Genomic DNA, 15,392 nt, shown 5'->3' on the forward strand with positions numbered 1-15,392 from the left:
AATATTTGTATATATTTCAAAATGATCACAGTAAGTCAAGTTAACATCTGTCACCATACATAATCACAAAATTTATTTTTCTCGTGATGAACACTTTTAAGATCTACTCTCTTAGCAATTTGCAAGAACGCAATACAGTATCGTTAACAATAGTCACTTTGCTGTACATTACATGCCATGACTTACTTACTTTATACCTGGAAGTTGGTACATTTTGATTCCCTTTCACTTATTCTTCACACCTACACCCCCACCTCTGGCAACGACCAATTCGTCATCTGTATCTATTTTTCATGGAAAAATACTTTTAAGTGAGAGTTGTTCTCATGAAGTATAATTGTCTGGTTATGATGATAAAAGTGAGGTTATTAAAATGGATTATCTGCCCCTTTTTTTTTCTCATTGTCTGGCCATTTCATGAAAAGTCTTTTTTAATTCCCATCCAGTTTGAATTATCTTGATAATTTAAGTTTTTATTACATATTGTGCACATGGTTTAGACACTGGTTCAATTCTGACACAATTTTTTCAAGCATGTGAAGAACACACCTAGGTAGAGGTCAGACTCCGGAATATGTAGGTGGTGTGAACTGATAGTGAATTTTTTGAACTCACTCTTGCTTTGAAAACACAAATGATGAACAATCCTTGGTGAAAAAAAGATCAAAACTAGAGAAAATGAAGTAAGATAAACTAAGAAGAAATATACCAACAAAAATGCAGTTTTGAAAAAGTAGGGTGAACTAACACTAATTATACTAAGAAAATCAGATACTTTTCCTGAAACATGATGATGTCTGAACATCAAAACATGATGGCATATATATAATCCAGTGCTAATAAGTGTGTTATAATAGGTGTAAAAAATAAACAAAACAAACAACAAAACAACATTTTTATCAATAAGTGTGTTATAATAGGTGTAAAAAATAAACAAAACAAACAACAAAACAACATTTTTATCATCGTCAGCAACAACCAAAACAGCCCTGCCATACTGTAAGTGAAAAATAAATACGTTGTATTGTTATAGGGTAGCCCAGAACTGGCATTTTAAGTCTTTGACTGGAGAAAACCTTAGCAGAACACCTGGGGGAAAGTCCTAATAATTTGGACAAGAGGAAACATCATTGGATTCCCAGCTCTTGTACCAGAAAGAGGAATAAGAATGGCAGAAATGGCAGAGTGTTTCCCCGACTCCTCTAATCCCTGGAGTGACAGAGGGGAAAAAAGAGGAGGGACTTGGATCATCCTGGGGAAGAGATTTCTCTCCCATTGCCCTGGACAGGGGTGTGCCACATCATGGGAGTGCAGAAGAAAAATGCACTCATATTACTGAGTTAATTTTGGTTAAAAAAAAAGGGGGGGGAAAGTCCCAGAACAGCACTGTTGACTGAGTCTCTTTTTCAGTGTCTTCTTGCCTGAGGTCTCTGAATGCTGAAAGGTGAGGTCTAAATAAGTGATGGTCATGCCCTTGTTCTCCGGGCAGGGAGCTGAGAGGAAAGGAGGTGGGGGAGGGAACTCAGATGCAACATTTGTACTGTGACCTCGATTAAAGTAGAAAACAGATTGTGTCTTGTACAGAGAGGAGTGATTATTTATTTACACTGACATGTGTTGTATGAACACCTTGTCAGACACTCTGGGACTGTCACGTGCTATAGATCTTAGGGAAATCAGAGGTTCCTGATACTGTCCTCCTGGGAGCTTGAGCCCAAAATAGATTTACTGTTTATGAATCATTATTTGTAGTCAATAACCTTGATTTTATCCTTCTAAGGTGGGTGTTACTGAATGAAAGTTTTTTTTTTTTACACCTTTAAGCCTGTTTTTCTGTTTTGTTTTTTGTTTTTCCCCCCAAAGGTCAACTTACAAATTTCTTTAGGTTGTATGCTAGTTTAAATGATTACGTTTGCAACCCAATGTTAATTGAAATTTAAAGGTGCTTGCCATGATTAGAGGACATGCCATAAGCACAAAAGTGATATATTCCAACACATATTAACACAGGATTTGAGCAGCAGGTAAAAATAGAGAACATACATGACAGACCCCCGAAAAATTAGAGGACGAGATAGGAATGCTAAATTTAAGTAGAAGTGAATAATTTTCAGCATAGTATGTTTGTTTTATCTTTAGTATCTCTTTCCCTTCTGTATTTATAACAAAGAAATAGACCAGGAAACTTACTACCAAATGGTCTCAAATATCTAAGATTTTCACATCAGTAGATTCACAACCATGAATTATCCAGAATGCTCTCATTTTCCGACCTTCTGAGTGGGATCTGTTTTGTTTTATGCCTTCTGCAAGGCTGGGGATAGAGGCATTGTAGGGGCGCCTGGGTGGCTCAGTCGTTAAGCGTCTGCCTTCGGCTCAGGGCGTGATCCCGGCGTTCTGGGAACGAGCCCCACATCAGGCTCCTCTGCTGGGAGTCTGCTTCTTCCTCTCCCACTCCCCCTGCTTGTGTTCCCTCTCTCGCTGGCTGTCTCTTTCTCTGTCAAATGAATAAATAAAATCTTAAAATAAAAAGAGGCATTGTAGATAAAGAAAGATGTTTACACATCTATGAATTGTGATACCTATCCCACAAGTGTTATTCCTGCAAATGGACTAGGCATAAGAGATAGCGACAGAGGAATGGCATCAGAAGATAGCAGAATATGAAGCCCCAAGGCTTTCTTTCTCCCATGGAAACACTGATTCAACAACAATATTGGGCCACTTCCCTTTATCCGGAAATCAGCGAAAGGGACTGCACCCCAGGTAAACACAAAAGCAGCTGCATCAAAGCCAGTAGGTAAATCCTGGTATCTTTTCTCTCTAGTACCCTGGCACAGTGTCATACCATTGGGCATACAAAACAAACAAAAAACTGGACCATTGTCTTACACTATACATGAAAATCAGCCCAAAATGGATTAGAGACCGAAATGTAAGAGCTGAAAGTAGAAAACTCCTAGAAGAAAACTTCTAGGAGAAGAGAAAATCATCATGACGTTGGTCATGGCAATAGTTTCTCCAATATGACACCAAAAGTACAGGCAACAAAAGCAAAAGTGGACAAGTGAGACAGCCTCAAACTAAAAGCGTTCTACGCAGCAAAGGAAACAATTGACAGAATTAAAAGGTAACTCCCAGAATGGGAAAAAAAATATTGGAAAACCATAGAACTCCTACAGCTATTAAAAATGAGAAAGGACTTGAATAGACAATTCTCCAGAGAAAACATACAAATCTCTAGCAGTTCTATACAAAGATGCTCAATGTTACTAATCATCAGAGGAATGCGGATCAATACCACAATGAGATATCACCTGCCACCTGTCAGGATGGTAATTATCAAAAAGATAGAAAATGACAAGTGTTTTAGTGAAGATGTGGAGAATTTGACACCCTTAACACACTGTTGATGGGAATGTAAAATGGTGCAGCCACTATGGAAAACAGTATAGAATTCAAAAAAATTCAAAATAGAACTGCCATATGACCAGCAATTCATCTGATGGGCATTTTTCCATTGAAAATGAATCTCAATTGAAAATGGGATCTCAAAAAAAATTGCACTCCCAAGTTCATTGTAGTATTTTCTCAGTGGCCAAGAGGTGGAAACAGCCTAAATGTCCATGGATGGGTGAATGGATAAAGAAAATGTGGTATATGCATAAAATGGATTACTATTCAGGCTTTAAAAAAAGAAAGAAATCCTGTCACATACTACAGCAAGGTGAACCTTGGGAATGTCATGCTAACTGAAATAAGCCAGTCACAGAAAGGACAAATCCTGCATTATCTCACTTGTATGAGTATCTGAAAGTAGTCAAGTTCATTGAAGGAGAAAGTAGAATAATCATGGCCAGGCGTTGGGGGAGGGGAAAATGGAGAGTTGATATTCAAAAAGTATAAAATTTCAGTCATGCAAAACAAGAGTTCTAGAGAATTGACTTAGAATACTGCACTTGTAGTTAACAACATTGTACTGTTCATTTAAAAATTTGTTCAGAGGGTAGATCTCATGCAGGGAAGAGCACGCTATGTGTTTTAACACCCACACACAAAACATAATGATGGAAAACTGACATGTGTTTTATTTGAAAATATGATTGTAATTTTCAAGATTTCATGTCTATTTTAACTTCTAAATAAACTCTGATCATTTTGGAGGTATGCCTATTTCAACCCTAAGATGCCATGCCAAACAAGGAGATGGTTTTAGAACCTGGGGAGAAAAGAAATAGATAGAAATAGTTGGTAGGATCCATACACAATAGTTACTAGGTCAGAGGCCATGCTAATGTTGCAGGTCTGAAAGTTCAAAAAAGGATGGAGTCAAAGTACACATTTCCACCCTAAATATATAAGGTAGAGTTTTAAATTTACATAAATGTAAATCACGATCTTAAAAAAAATTCCTCCATGATATTTTAATGTTATTTTAAATCTAGTTTCCTAAATTTTTGATTCAGTCTTGGAAACGATGCCATAAAGACTAAAAAATAATGCATTCAAAGATCTAAAATTGCCTTAAGAATATCTTCCAGTCTAACGCAATGTTTCCGGTCACCATGTTTTAACCACTCTGCAGGTCAATTGCTCCTGGTTACAAATGTCCCTGACCAGATACACCACCAAAACCTAAACTCACTCTTTCTTATTTCTTTTTCATTCTTTTCTTTCTTTCTTTCTTTCTTTCTTTCTTTCTTTCTTTCTTTCTTTCTTTCTTTCTTCTCTCTTCTTCTTCTCCTTCTTCTCCTTCTCCTCCTCCCCTTCCTTCCTTCCTTCCTTCCTTCCTTCCTTCCTTCCTTCCTTCCTTTTTTGAAATATTATTTACTTATTTGAGAGTTAGAGTGAGCAAGAGACCACACACACAAGCAGGGGCAGAGGGAGCAAGAAGCAGGCTCCGCCCTGGGCAGGGAGCCCAACAACGACTCAGGCTTGATCCCAGGACCCCAGGATTATGACCTGAGCCTAAGGCAGACATTCAACCGAGCCACCCAGGCACCCCAAAATCCAAACTCTTTCTAGCTGATATTAACTCCCTTTGTCCTTGTACTTACTACACCTGATGTGGGATTTAGCTCATCAGTATATTTGAGAGAGCACTATTATTGCCCTTCTTGTGTAAAATGCAAAGGCATTATTGCCAGTGACGTGGTATTGTAAGTTTGGTCCTTTAGAGTTCCCATAGTAACTTGTTGCCTGGCTTTGGGGTAGTGTTATCTGGGAGTGTTTTCTCTTATAATAAAGACTATTGTTGAGGAACTCTTATTGCCTTAGTGTCTAATTCTATCCAGCACTCCATGTCCTGTGTAGCCTTTCCCGATAAATCCTACCTTTAATCCGTTTATAATTGCTGCTTCTTTATTTTAAAAGGGTCCTCTATTTTTTTTTTTCTTGTTGAAAGGTCAGAACTGTGCCAGTTCATTTAGGAAATGTGCAGTCCTTTACACAATCTTTGCAAAGAGAACAGCCTTTTAAAAAGAAATACTTGCCCTTCTTTAAATTCCTTCAAATAGCTTATGCTATGTATTTACATTTTCCTTCATGGCTTCCTCTGGAAGAGAAATATGGTTGTGCAATTGCACAGCTTGCAAATTCAACATTAGATTTCTCTGAGGAAGCCTGCAGATGCACAGAAATTAAATACAGTAGAATTATATAGGAAATGAATGATCTGTAAATTCATTTGAAATGCCCATAGGTATCCCCTTCCAAACTGGGGTGCTTTTAGTGATATGCTGCATTGATTTCCTTGTATGTCACATTACATTGGGTTTGTATGTCTCATTATGCGATGTTATCACTTTATGGTGTTGTGGCTTTCGTGGTGACACTGCGAACATAATGTAATGTGATGTGCCACGGCTGTGAAATGCCATTAAACTATGACACTCTAGAGACTCAGTGAATTATGCCATTTCACTACTGCACTTTCAGAAGGCGGAGAGAACTACAGGAGGCATTGCCTTGTAAGATGATCTGAATGTGTTTATCTATCTCATTTGAGTCGTGTAAAGTCGTATGTTGGTAGAATTGGTAATACTACTAACACCACGACATTTGACTTTGACACTAGGAAACCCACGAGTCCTTAAAATGGGCTGTTATTACACCCTTGTATTTCTGTAATTATGGAGCAATCATAGAAGGAAGTATTTTGTGTCATCTGACCCAATGTTTCCCTCATATTGTGCCAAAATATACCTCATATTGTGCCAAGAAGGAGAAAACTGCTCTTCTCAAACATGGCACTTCCCTGGAAGAGGACTGACCAGAATATTAAAGGACAATTCAGTGGTTTTGACTCTTATCTGTTGGTTTTGCTCTTCAGTCTCTTGCCTTGTCATCTTCCAATCCACAGAGATCTTCAAAGTAGTATAACCTTGGGTTTTCTTCCCTTTGATGCTGCCCTGCAGTGATTTGTTGCCAGAACTTTCAGGTCACCACTGCACTGAGTTGGAAGAAGACATGTAATCTTCTCTGGTCACCTATGGCCTTGGCATCTTCAATTAAAAGCATATATTTCTTTAAAACCATATTTTTATAGAAAGCCTTCAAAGCACAGTGTAGGGTGAAAGGTCTCTGGTAGTGACCGTCTGTATCAAAGTGAATGATGGCTGTGGTTTAGGTTAGAGTCTGGGTAACATAAAACCAGCAATAGCAGTAATGTCTGAAGAATTCCATTCTGATTTTTGTTTTGTTTTGTTTTAAAGATTTTATTTATTTATTTGACAGAGATAGACAGCCAGCGAGAGAGGGAACACAAGCAGAGGGAGTGGGAGAGGAAGAAGCAGGCTCCTAGCAGAGGAGCTTGATGTGGGGCTCGATCCCATAACGCCGGGATCACGCCCTGAGCTGAAGGCAGATGCTTAAACGCTGTGCCACCCAGGTGCCCCTGTTTTGTTTTGTTTTAAGAGAGAGAGAGAGCCCATGAACGGGGTGGGGGTGGGTAAGGGGCAGAGGGAGAGAGAGAATCTTAAGCAGACTTCACGTCCAGCACAGAGCCTGACATGGGGCCCGATCTGACAACCCTGAGATCATGACCTGAGCCGAAATAAAATGTTAGACACTTAACCGACTGAGTTACCCAGTGGCCCTGAAGAACTCCATTCTGTTTGTAAGTCCTGATGTTTTTGTAAACGTTATCTAAGTTAATTCCTACATTAAAAATGTATATGTATATATATATATATATACACACACACACACACACACGTATATATGTATATGTATATATAGTTATATTTTTAATATTTAGTTATACTTTATAAACAAAGGAACTATAGTACATCCAGATTTACTTACTCTCCTATGTTTCTTTTCAATAGTATTCCAGGACCAAATCCTTATGGCTACTATTACTTTATCCTTGTCAAAAATTATTAGGGAGGTTTTTTTAAATCTAATTATTTATTTGGTTGTGTGTTTGAATTACAACAGCAAAAGCATGTCACTATGTCATCAAACAGTCCGGTGCATTTGTATGAAACAAACCGGTTCATGGAAATCCTGCCCCAAATCATATTATTATGAGCTGAAGCAAGAACTTAAGGCCTGAAAGCTCTCAGACAAGTGACATCACCAGTCCTCATTTAGAACTCCTCTTTGGACTTAAACGTGATGAAGGGAAGCATGTGACGGCCACGGGGAGGTTCGGAGAGAAGCGACGCCCTTCTTTCTTCATCAGACAAGTGGCATCTTCCATTTCTCTCTCAGTGTTGCCTTCCACATGTTGCTTACATCGACGACCTGCAGAAATATAACCCTGCTTCATGTTTTTTTTTTCCCTCCTGCCATCGGGTTAAATGACTTTCTTTTATACTTATATATAATTCCATAAATAATAAGTTCCTTGAATTAATTAAAATACGCTTTCCATGCCACTGATGAAAAAATGTAAGGTATAATGTAGCAAGTACTCCTTTAAAGCTTGACCTTGACTTCAACGTTATTCAGTTGCAATAAGGTTTTTCCTAAGCCCATTTAATTTGATATTATGTTTTGATAATGAATAGACGTATTCTAATTTTTCATGTTGACTTTCATGTGCTTATAATACTTACAATGGCATTAATAACTCTTAGGTATTCATATATTGCATCAGATTACTGGCATGATAAAATGTTGTAGGAGTATTGCCAATTAAAAGAGTTTCTGCTTAGTACGCTGGCTCCACTGATTCTTATTTATATCCATAGGATATAGAATTCTAGCTAAAAACATATATTTTGTAGAGCCAGTTGCAAATTTCCAGTAAAATAATTATAAAATATTTGCATAGCTGTTTTTAGTTTGGTCTCCCATAAACCAGTGTGTGTGTGTGTGTGTGTGTGTGTGTGTGTAATAAGACGATAGGATTGACAGAATTATCATGCTTAATTGGTGTGGATACATGAACCATGAAGCCCCTTCATGTTCTACTTTTACTTATAATTCATTATACTTTAAATATTCAAGCTTTTACTTTTACTTTAGGAACACTATCTATATTTTGGGCCAGTCCCCCTGTATTAGCTTTTCATTGCTGCACACCAAATTACCACACACTTAGTGGATTAACACATTTATTATTTCACCATTTCTTAGGGTCAGGAGTCCAGAAAAGGCCTCTGCTCAGGGCCTACCCAAGGGGAAATCAAGGTGTTGGCCTGACTGTGTTCTTATTTGGAGGCCTGACTGGGGAAGAATCCACTTCCAATCCCTTTTGGCTGTATGATTGAGGGTCCCAGCTTCTTCCTGGCTGTTGGCTAGAGGCCACCCTCAGCTTCTGGAGGCTGCCTGTAGACTCCTGCCATGTAGTCTTCTCCATAGGCAGCTCACAAGAGGTTTGCTTCTTCAAGGCCAGCAAGAGAATCTCTCTCCCCAGACTGCTAGGATGGAGCCTTATATAATGTGACATAAACATGGGAGTGACACATGATCTTTGCCGTATTCTCTTGGTGGACACAAGTCACGGTTTTTACCTCTACTCAGGGGGAAGTGATTGTAGAAAGTGTGACTGACTGGGGTTCACCTTAGGGTTTGTACATAACACGACACTCCCCCAATCACATCAAAGAATTCCATCAGTTTAAAATACACCAAGTATCTACTTAATCAGCATTTTTCTCAGTTCATATGGAAGACAGGTTGACTTTAGGTCAGTTTCCCTTGTTGCTACATGGAAGGCACTTTCTCAAAGGAGTCAAGTCAGCTAGAAAATGTGAGGTTTGAGAACAATAATGCATTTTTTGTTCTATTTCTTATTGGTAGCTTCCATTAGGACATTATCAGTATGTTTTCTACCTTTCCAATTTTAAGTGCCTAGGATTAGAGTGGCTTATATTATCCCATATAAAATAGTGATAATGACAATAATAATACCAATTGCTATCATTTGCTCTATGTGGTCTTTCTGAATATTGTCATTTTCTCTTTATAGCACTGCTGAAATCCTAGAGTCTATTTTCAATGATTAGAAAACTAGGATTAGAGACTTTTGTGCATGTGCCCAAAGTGAAAAGCCCCTAAATGAGCTTTTCCTAAAAATGAATTTTTTAGCTCAGGTCTGGCTAAATGCAAAGCATTCATTCTCATTCAAGGTGTTTTGACATGATACAATACTATATGAGCGATCCTAAGAAGAAAGTTGTCTTTTTTTTTGTATTTAAAGAAACGTTTCTGATCTTATCTAGAATCTACTATTCTTTTTTCTTTTTGGGTTTGGGATCATATCAAATATGTACAGTTCTGGAATTCTGGAACTATCCATAGCAGAGTTGCTCAGTTTTGCTCTTCCGACATTTTGTGTTGGATAATGCTTCCTTTTGAGGGCTGTTCTGTGTATTGTGAGATGTTAGCAGCACGTTTGGCTTCTATTCAGTGTGACAAACAAAAATGTCTCCAGCCATTGTCCAAAGTCCTAGGGATTGGGAAGTGAGGAGAATCCAAATTGCCCTTGGTTAAGAACCAATGATCTGTAGTGAAGTCTACTTTTTTTAAAGCTTCTGATTTTACCTCTGAGATCTTCTCCCTAGGAATATTTTTTAAGATTATATTTCTTTAAATATAATATTATATCTGCCATTTTTCCTTTCATTTATACCTTTTCAAGATCATTTTCAGCAATTACCTGTGGTAACATCATTTAACTAACCAATCACAAATTTTCTTGGTTGGATTTTGAAATGATGGTTAGAACATTCAGCAACTTTCAGATCTGAAAGGGCATCCGTGAGAGGGCAAAGCCTTGAGACTTTAAAAGGAATCTTCTCTGACACACTAGTAATGTCGTCTAATTTTCTGCATTTTAACAATCTTACCAGGTTTGTTCACGAACTGAGTTCTAACTCTTTTCATGCTGGATGTAACAGCTCCAGCTATTCAAGCTTTGTATCTGACCTGGTCTCAAAAACCATTTTTGTTTTATCAACTGAATTGAGTTCTCCCTGATGCTTGTTTAATAACCTTGTTTTTTTACTTAATAACGTCTGTTCCTTCCGTTGACATTTATATTGAACTTGGTTTGCTCCATGACTGTTGGAGGAGATTGGTATCATCTAGACTAATGTGAGAGAGTCAGTCTTTCTAAGAAGCAGCACGTAAATATGTACGTTCATCATTAGCTTGGACCTTAACCATTTTATACCCTGTCTAACTTAGAAAATAAATTCCATATTTGTCAGTAGATGTTTTTATGCACTTTAAACTGAAAATCAAATTTAGAATGAAAAATCTAGAGAACAAAATAAAACAAATATTATGGGTTTAAAGAGGAGCAGTGCAATTCGCAATTCACAAGCTTGGAATGTTCTCACTGGTCTCTTCTCAAAGCATGTATCAAAATGATAAATGAGATTTTACTTGTGTTTTTTTTTTAATTCTGAGACATGAGCATTTAGTTTTTTTTTTTCCAGCACATTTCTTCAACCAAAACAATATAGCTCCTTTATTTCCTAATTCTGTGATCATTTTTGTCTTGTTTTGGTTTTGATTTTTTTGGGGGGGGTTGATTTTTTTAATCGAAGTACATGCTTTTTGACTTTCCTGCTTTGGTAGGCTTATTTACCTCTTTTGTATGTTAGTCAAGCAACTACCTGCTTAGAAAAATGAAGTAAGATTCTTTACCTTTTTTACCTGCCTGGAAAAATAAAAACCTGTATTAATTCTGGAAAGGCCGGATATAGGTTTGCTTTTCTGTGTTATCATTGAAAATATGGTAACTGCTAAGAAAATAATAATGTAAATCAGAATAAGTTGGAATTTTACTCTCTTAAGAGAAAGTAAATATGAGGAGGGTGAATATAGTGATAGGAAAAGGACTAAGTGAGTGAGTAGGTAGGGTGCTCAAAAGTTGATGCTATCTTTGAACACAGGATGAAACTTGGCTGAGAAGGGCTCCTGTTTATTTTCACAGAGTTGACAAATTCACATTATAAGTCAAATTACAATTGAAAGAATTGTTAATATCATCAACATATTTCTAATTCAAAAGGACCTTTCCATATTATTCATTGCCCTTATGCATGTGGGTGTAGATGTTATGCACATATACATAGGAAGTGGGAGAGTGAGGGACGCCTGGGTGTCTCAGTCGCTTAAGCCCCTGACTCTTGGTTTCGGCTCAAGTCATGATCTCTGGGTGGTGAGATCGAGCCCTGCATTGGGCTCCATGCTCAGCATGGAGTCTGCTTGAGATTCTTTCTCTCCCTCTCCCTCTGTCCCTCCTGCTCATACACGCGTGCTCTCTCTCTCTCCCAGATAAATAAATTAATTAAAAAGAAAAAAGAAATTGGAAGAGTGAATCGTGTGCTGTGGTTCTCACTCTCACTATCTGTGCATGCCAATTAGAATTAAAGCCTGAATTCTAACCGGTCTTATTATTTTCCTTCTGAACACATGTAAAGATTGCACTTAGATTTGTCATTGCATTTGCAAGGTTAGATGCTGTCGCTATCTCACTCTGGCTCCTATATTTGATTCAAAACTTAGTTCTAAGAAAGCATATTTCTCATTTTTTGTATGGTATGTCTGTCCTATCCCTCTCTCTAGTGTATACACGGTTTGCTAGAACATGATTAGAAGCTGTGTTTAATGACAGCTCTATCATGATGGTCTCAGTTACACTGTGGTCAAAACAACCTCCTGATTTCAGTGGCTTAAAGTGTCAAAGCTTTTATTCTTGCTCTTGCTGTGGGTCTAACAAGGGTCACTGGGCGTTTTCTTCTGTCACAGCCACTTTGGGTCCTGTGCTGATGGAACAGCCTACTCTCTGAAACATCGTCTCCGTGGCAGAGGGAGAGACTAGTGCATTGCACACCGAACCTTTAATTATCCTCCCAAAAGTGATTCTTACATGTCCCTCACATTTCACTGGTCAGAGAAGTTTACTGACAATTCCTTTCTTGTAGGGTACAGAAAACATGGTTATTTCATCGCCTGATGAAGAGGTCAAAGCATTTGTGGGCAACATCAATGCAGTATTGACTATCACCATTTACCTATTTGATCACAAAATATGAAGCTCACTGTCCTTCCCACACGTAGAGCACACTAACCGCTTTCTCAAGCGAGATCCCTGAAAGCTCTGATCCAGTCACTGGATCCAAACCAAAGCCCAAGACCGTCAAGTTATGCCCAGCTCACAGGAGTGTCCTCTGGGACTTGAGACTTTGGACACAGGAGACACGGAATCTCTCCTCTCCTTCGTAATCCCAATATACAGTGGTGGACAGGTGCAGGATGGCCACAACAATTGCTCTTATCCCCACAGGGGAACAACAGGTAACAAATAACAACTGTTTGTTCATGGCAAACCCGCTCACTAAACCCGTGATCTGATTGCTTTACCTCAAGGGTGCGGAACCTTCTCTGATTGCACTCCAGTTGCTTTTTGAGAGAGCTTCCCCGTCCACGGTTTCTCAAGGCTCTTCTTGTTCCATTACTATGCTTGGCCACATCTGAAGGTGGAGAAAATGCCCTCCCTGGGTATGAGAGCCTTTCTCAGTGTGCTTCTGCCTTGTAGACAACTGCAGACCAAGGGTCTTTTTATTTCTCTAATGGACACAGTCTCTTTTAGTCCAGACTGGTTGTGGCTTTGACAGTAATACTCTCAGAATGAAGTCAGCTCCTTGTTGATTTGATTCCAATGCGGCTGCACGTGACAGTGTGAACACCCGGACATAGCTTCTTTCCAGACAGAATTTCTGCATTTGTGATGTGTCCTCTGTCACCGCATGCCTCTCTCGCTGTCTTCCTACTTAATTGTGGGTAACTGAGCTTATCAGGCTTTGGAAAGAGAGAGTGCCACACACAACCTCTTTACTCTGGCACATCTTCTCCAATTAAAATGAGTTGCTGGGTGCTTCTCTCTTCATTTCACCTTTACTCCAAATCCCTTTGTGCATTTATTCTTTGCAGCTTGTGCCCGGGCTCTGAAGATCAATTCAGTGGCTGCAAACTGGCAATGAAAAGATGAATTAGTTCGGGGTCTTGGTTGCCAGGAACCAAAGTTGAATCTGGCCAATTAAGCAGAAATGGTGTTTAGCAAAAGAATACTGGACGGCTCACAGTTGGTTTGGCATGTGAGAACCAAGCTTCAGGCTAGGTTTCCAGGAAAAACACCCAAATCCTTCCTGCAGAGTTGAACTGGTGCGGCATTACTCCTGCTGCTGCCTCCCCACGGGGGGATGTGGAAGGTGCCATGACCGCCACCGCCTGCCTCAAGTCGTGTCTGTGCCACGGGGCTTTCCTTGCTGCTGCCTCATCATTGGATGCCCCAGCCACCACTACCCTCGAGATCAAAATGAATTTTGAATGGACCTACATTCAAAATCCACAAACTTGAGTTGTTCCCTTGGGAGTTCAAGTTCTTGAGAAGTTGTCTGGATCCTGTTGTGCGGAAGCCAACTCATAAACATGGAAATGAATCAAACACAATAAAAATGGTCAAGAAGTACTACATAGGGAAAATAAATGAAACCCACAATCTCGTCTTGTTTTCAGCTGTCGCACTGAAGGTTTGGTGGATCTCTCCTAACACTGAAAAGTTTTCCAAAACCCAGCATGCAGATTCTGGAATTTCACAAAAAGTCCATTATTAACTATGGACTACTATGTCTGAAATTTTCAAATTAGCATTATTCCTCATGTTGATCCTTACCTAAGTGCAGTAGCACATTACTAATAATGACATTTGGATGCAGAAAACTGTTTTCATATGCAGTTCCTCATTTCATCTTCACTACCACTCTGATGTTAGTATTATTGCTGCTTTCACTTAAAAGAAGAGAAAATAAATGTAGAGAGGCTTTGTGACTTAGCTCAGAGTTCATTTCTACTACATAACAGAGCTGAGAATTGAGTGTAAACTTTGGATTCTAAAACTTGCATTCAGCAGACTGAATTGCAATCGTGCATTGATACTAGAAAAAGAGAGAGCTCAGAGGAAATGAGAGGGAAGCAAAGCTTTAGTATGTGCTGTGGTGGTTGGGAGGGAGGGGTCAAAGTGAAGTCGAAGGGTTTTGAATGTGGATAGTCTGTGCCAGGATGGGGTACTGAGAACTCCAAATTATCTACTTCATAGTGCAAGCCCACAGAAGGGAAAACATGGATGTGGGAAGGGAAATAAAATAAATTAACACTATACACCTTATAATTAGCTGAAGACTTCTGACTACTATGTTCTAGAATTTCATGTGTTCCTGGAATTTGATGCCACACAATCTCTCTCCTCAAAGATACACTGGCTGTTTTCTTCAAATACAGTTTGTCTTCCCCTACAATGTTAAGGAGTTGTCTAAATGATGGGGTTTTGGAATACAGGTGAGGTTCAGAGCCAATGACTAAGAAAGAATTCTTGAGACGTCTTTGGTGCAAAATGGTGGTTTGTTAAAGCACGGGGACAGGACCTGTGGGCAGAAAGAGCTGCTGCCCCGGGTTGTGAGGGGTGGCTGACTATATACCATGGGGTTAGGAGAGGTGAGGAAAAGGGAGGTTTCAAAATAACTTTCGTAAGTTAAAGAAGACTCACAGGATAGCTTAAGGCTGCCCTTGTCAAGCGAAGGTGGTTTTTCCCTCTAGCAAGGCATTAAAAGTAAAATAGTTGGCAGCTTCCTAGAGGAACATTGCATTCTTCCCTCTTCAATATCTGTCAATGGGCTGCAGGTTATAAGGACATTTCATTGTACCTACATTTCCTTCTGGAAGCTAGGTTATTGATAGAAATGCTTGGTTCTTGTAGATTGCTAAGACATTTATAAACTGAGGGAGGCTCAAGTCTTGCAGGATTGTGATCTCTGTAAGTTTAACTACTTGTTTTTCCTTTCCTTAGCTTTAGGGCAGCCACGAGTGCCTGGGGAATGTCACATATATCCCATCTGGGGGAGGGCTTGTGGGGTGTCAGCTTCTGCTTT

Source organism: Ailuropoda melanoleuca, chromosome 7 (genome assembly GCF_002007445.2).
Source record: "Ailuropoda melanoleuca isolate Jingjing chromosome 7, ASM200744v2, whole genome shotgun sequence".
In the NCBI taxonomy this organism is placed as follows: domain Eukaryota; kingdom Metazoa; phylum Chordata; class Mammalia; order Carnivora; family Ursidae; genus Ailuropoda; species Ailuropoda melanoleuca.